This window comes from Bos taurus, chromosome 4 (genome assembly GCF_002263795.3).
Source record: "Bos taurus isolate L1 Dominette 01449 registration number 42190680 breed Hereford chromosome 4, ARS-UCD2.0, whole genome shotgun sequence".
Lineage (NCBI taxonomy): Eukaryota > Metazoa > Chordata > Mammalia > Artiodactyla > Bovidae > Bos > Bos taurus.
This window is the reverse complement of record NC_037331.1, coordinates 77,243,677-77,249,676: the sequence shown is the minus strand read 5'-3', so window position 1 is coordinate 77,249,676 and position 6,000 is coordinate 77,243,677.

The window sequence follows — 6,000 nt, the reverse complement described above, 5'->3', positions numbered from 1 at the left end:
TCCTCATCAGCTGGCTTTCCAAATAAAGTTGCATTCCTTGCCTCAACACCTTCTCTCTCGAATTTACTGGCCTATCATGTGGCAAGTAGAGTGAGCTTGGACTCTAACAAGCACTATGGAAAACAATTCTACACATTCTTACAAAGTTAAATATGCGCTTAAGTGTATAACCTTGTAATCCTACGTCTCACCCAAGAGAGATGCAAAGCTCTGTTCACACAAAACCTCTATAGGAAGTCTATTCATAATCACCTAAACCTGGAAACAACTCAAAGTTCAACAAGTAAATGGGTAAACTGTGGACTATCTATGGCATGGAATGTTGTGCAACAAGAAAGAGAAATAGCAGCAACCTAGATGAATCTCCAAGACATGTTGAGTGAGAGAGGCTAGCCTCAAAAGGTTATATATAGTCCCAATCCATTTATATGACCTTCTGGAGAAGGCAAAACTACAGGGACACAGAAAAACCAGAGGAGCAGGGACACATATGACCACAATGGGACAGAATATGGGGATGTCTTGATTTTGGTTGAGGTGGAAGGGTCTAAACGTGTGTTAAAATCCACACTGAAAGAGTCCATTTTCCTGCATGTTAATTTAAAAAATACATTTTATGGGGTGACTGGCCAGGGAAGTCCCTACTCAATAAACTTCTGACTTGGAAGACTAATTCCAGGTGGATAGTACAGCAAGAGAAAAGGCCCTGAGGCAAGGAGCATGCCTGGGGATTTGAGAAACAGACGACACCATGCGGCCAGCACCCCAGTGAGAGGAGGAAACACCCCTGGCCTTGTGGGTGTCCGGGACAGTTCAAATGGGAAAGCAATGAGTGCGGGAATGCACCTGGCTCATCACAGGGCAGTGGAACTTGAGAGAGGGGTAGTACAGGAGATAAGGCCAGTGGGGGTGCAGGTGGACACAGCAATACTAGAGCCCCAGGGGCCACAGTAAGGACTTTGGCTTTACTGAGAGGTGGGGAAATGTTGGAGGTCTTTGCTCTAGAAGTAAAAGACACCATGTGACCTGTTTTTAAGACTTCTGAGGACAGACCTTAAAGGAGCAAGGGTGGAAACAGGAAGACTAGGAGCCTGGTTGGGAGATGTGAGCTTAACTCGGGCAGGAGGCAATGGCTCTGCATTGAAAGTTCTCTTCCTCCCACTTCACTACCCCTGGGCCCTTTCTCCAGATGCCCTAGCACACCCTTTAGTGCCCCAGACCAAACGCAGACTCCTAGCAGGCAAGAAACCTGTCTCTACTCCTCAGGTCAGAGACCTGGAGGCTAGAAGCTGAATCAGGCATTGTGCAAAGCACTTGCCATCCAGGCTCTATAAGAACCCCAGAAACAAAGCCCCATTCAGGTCCCCACTCTATGGGGGAAAGCCTGAGGCCTCTGGCCCAGGCTCACTCAGCTATGATGCCCTTGTTAAAAAAAAATTAATAAACATAAACTTCAGTTAAATAGAACTGGGAGATCAGAAGGGGGAGCTCTCACACTCTACAATAGCAGACAGTTGTAGACTGTTGGGAAGAAGATTCTTCTCAATCCTGGCAACAACTCAGCCAATTAAAAGCCCTCCCAACTTCCCTTCTCCTGCCTCCTTCCCTTGTCACAGGGGGACTTGCCTGCAGCTCACTGTGGTTGCAGACCCTGAATTGCAATTCTCTGCTGATCTCAAATAAACCCAATTTTGCTGGAGAAGTAACTGGCAGTCTGTTTCAGGTCAACATTTTGGTGGCTTTTACAGGGATCTAAAGAAGACCTCTGATGGGCTGGTAAGTAAATGGGTGGTGTGCCTACCTGAGCCCATCGCTGCTGGTTTTCTCACTGATCTTGGAATTTGAAGGTACTTCTTTCTCCTGTATCTGAGCCTCTGCCCTCTTTGCATTTTGAAGCTCTCCAGGCTTTACCTGGGATCTGTTTCAAGGTTTTGGCCTTTCTGGTTAAGGCCTTGTTCTGTACCCGAGTACTCATTTGGAACTTCAGTCTGATTTTGAAGTCAGACTGTTCCAACTGGAACTGGCTAGGCTTCAGCCCATTCCTTTGAGCACAGAGGCTATTTCATTGGGATTATGCCAATTGAGCCTTCAGGTCATTCCTTTGGAACAGACAGGTTATTCTATTGGAACTCTGCTGAGAAGCCTTCGGCCTGGCTCCTCTAGGACCAACCTATTCCTTTAGAACTGGCTGGGTATTAGGTCTGCAGGCTGTTAGAGACATCTGAACTGTTCAGGCAAACTGTTTAAGCTACAAGCCACTTGAGCTGTTGAGGTTTTTAAAAATTATTCTCTTACTCTAGAAAAAACTTATGAGAAATGGGATTCCAGTTATCTAAATACTTTGAGGGCACTCTCTATAAGGACTCTGGCTGATTTTGTGCTTAAAAATTGTAACACTTCCTCATAAGAATTTCTAGCTAGACAGATCAACCTAAGGCAGTCTAGAATATCATATGGCCATTATGGGGAACTTTAGAAATTCCCAAACTTACTTTTCTTAAAACTGAATGGGACTATCAGAGTCCTAAAATTTCCAAAACTGAATGGAATGCCTATTTTGATTGGTATTTTGAGGTTTCCAAACATTATCAGCAGCCTAAAATTGACTAAAATTGATCTAAAATAAGACTAAGGCAAACAAATGATTAAAAAGCTAGAATGGCTCCCCAAGCCTCAGGCTATGGCTATGCCTCCAGGGCCATCCTGTCTCCCCTCCCTCAGCCCCTTGAGCTCAGGCCCCAGCTCCAGGGCCATCCTGAATGCCCTCCCTCAGCCCCTTGTGCCCAGGCCCCAGCTCCAGGGCCATCCTGTCTCCCCTCCCTCAGCCCCTTGTACCCAGGCCCCAGCTCCAGGGCCATCCTGAATCCCCTCCCTCAGCCCCTTGAGCTCAGGCCCCAGCTCCAGGGCCATCCTGAATCCCCTCCCTCAGCCCCTTGGGCCCAGGCCCCAGCTTCAGGGTCATCTTCCTGCTTCTCTCCTAGGCCACCCGCACCTGCTCCTGACCCTCAGTGCCGCAATACAAATTCTCCCACTGAACTTCCCCTTTTCTCTAAATTCTTCCCACTCCCTTTTCCTTTGAACTTATCAGAACCTGTCCCTTTAAAATTAAGCTGCCTGAGGATCCAGAGGATAAACGCCCTATTTTATATATTGCCTGTACTAAAGCTGAATTGTGAGCCATAGTCAAAGATTTTTTCTCAAGTAACTGGAGAGCCTCACAGATTTGCTGAGGAATTTAATACAGTCCTTCAAACTCAGCAACTTGTTTTCTTTGACTGAATCAGCTAGTTCATAGCTTGTCGCGAAGGCTAGGCCCAGCATTGGATGAAAACTGCTACTTGGGAATATCCTAAAAGGTCTTTAGAATTACAACTGGGAGCCCTCCTAACTTATATGATCAGGCTCAGGCAATCACTAAGTGGCTTCATGGGGCAATTCCTACAGCTTTTCCAAAGCCTGCTGATTGGAATAAAATGCAAGCTTATACACAATAACCTAATGAATCTGTTCATGACTATTCCAATTGACTTCAGATTGTTTTTAAAGAAAATTCTGGTCTTCTTTCAGATCTTAATCCTACACAAGCAGCTTTTAACTCCATGTTTATTAGTGGGCTGAAGCAGGACCATTCCCTTTTAGCAAAAAGGACCAAGATGGAAGGGGAAATGTTCATTCCAGATTTAATTAATCTGGCAAACCAGCTCTCTCACACTCTAGAGGAGTCAGCTAAAACGGAAACAGCTAAAATCCTTTATCTTCAACCTGAGCAAATGAAGCCTCCTAAATTAAACAAAAACCCTCCTAGTTTCTGCTATTATTGCAAAGATCCAGGACTCTGGGAAAGAGATTGTTACAAATTTAAGTGCTTCAGGCACCTTCAGTCGTTTAACCAGCCTTTTCAACATCCTCCCAATTCTCAATGATTGGGCTCCAAAGAACTCCAGAGGCTCTTCCCAATCCTTCCTCTTAACTGGCTTAAAGAAACATTTCTCCAGATTGGGGTCAATCTCTTCCAGTCCTGACACTGGAGCCACCCCACTACTATAAGGCAGCCCCTGCCTTAAGAGTAAACAACAGTTCAAATAGCAGGGATCTCGAAGGAATCTATTCCATGTTGTTTTAGGCCCTTTGAGAAATATACTCTTTTCTCCTTAGTTCTTCCCCCTCTATCCACTTATTAGGGCAAGACTTTTTAGAGAAGTATCATGCCAGAATTTCTTTCTCCTATGGTTGTGAGAGTTGGACTGTGAAGAAAGCTGAGCGCTGAAGAATTGATGCTTTTGAACTGTGGTGTTGGAGAAGATTCTTGAGAGTCCCTTGGACTGCAAGGAGATCCAACCAGTCCATTCTGGAGATCAGCCCTGGGATTTCTTTGGAAGGAATGATGCTAAAGCTGAAACTCCAGTACTTTGGCCACCTCATGTGAAGAGTTGACTCACTGGAAAAGACTCTGATGCTGGGAGAGATTGGGGGTAGGAGGAAAAGGGGACGACACAGGATGAGATGGCTGGATGGCATCACCGACTCGATAAATGTATGTTTGAGTGAACTCCGGGAGTTGGTGATGGACAGGGAGGCCTGGCGTGCTGCGATTCATGGGGTCGCAAAGAGTCAGACACGACTGAGCGACTAAACTGAACTGAACTGAAAGGGGGAAATGATTCCAGAATTTGGCAGTACTCATCAAAGTAATCAACAAGGTGAATTAAATGACTCTTCAATATCTCTGCTCCATCTCTGATGATACTAGAGCTGATTCTGGAAGCACAGATTATCTGTCCCTATTGAATCAGCTGCCCTCCTCCTTACAGGCAAAATCTCCAGCTGATATTGGCAAAATTCACAGATGTCCCCCACCAAGATTCAAACAAATCTCTCAAAACCTCTTCCCAGAATCGACACCATATACGTAAAGAAGCCATTCCAGGCATAAAGGCCATAACAGAAGATACAAAGCTCAAGGCCTCATTATTCCTTGTGTTAGCTCCTATAACACTCCCATTTTACAGGTGAGTAAACCTAAAAGCCAAGGGCATAGGTTTGTCCAGACATCAAAGTATTAAGCAACACTGTTAACCCTTGACACCCTGTTGCTTTTCTCATGAGTTAGTAACAGCCATTACTACAGAAGGTAAATGCTTTATTGTAATTGATTTATGCAGTGCATTTCTGTAACATTCCAACTGAAGCAACTGAATACCTTTCTGCCTTCACTGAAGAAGAAAAACTATTCTCCTGGACAGTAATACCTCAGGGTTTTACTGAGTCTCCTTATTTCTCAAAAATCCTGAAGGCTGGTCTGATGATACAAAGTTTCCAAGAGGTTAAACTTTGATACAATATGTAAACGATTTTCTTCTCTTCTCTCTTTCTCAAATCTCCTGGCAGAAGTCATCATCCACCTCCTAAAGTGTTTAGCCTTAAAGGGACATAAGGTGGTGAAGATAAACAGCAATCTGCCCCAAACCTAGGTTCATTATTTAGGGCATCTGATATCAGAACAAGGACTACATTTAGATCCAGATAAGACTTCCTGGTATCCTAAGTTTCTCTAAACCCAAAACGAACCACCAACCGTGAGGTTTTCTTGGGTTAGTTGATTATAGACAAAATTGAGTTCCAAATTTCTCTTATGGCCAAATCTCTGTATGTTTTACCAAAGCAAAACCACAACCCAATTTTAAGGTAAGAACCAAATGACATAGCTTTTAAGGACTTAAAAGGAGAGTTTGATGAACCCACCTGTCTGTGGGCATTCCAATAATAGATTCCCTTTTTGTATATGAAAAGGAAGGGACTGCCCCTGGGATACTCTCCCCAAAACATGGGGACCACCATCAACTCATAGGCCACTATAGCCAGCAACTGGACCCTGTCACACAGAAATACCCCTCTTCCCTAAAGCCATCACAGCCACTGTCGTTATTGTTAAGGCTGCTGAGAAAATCATTGTGGGACCTCCTTTCCATACCTCATGCAATAGCCCTCACGAATTCTCAT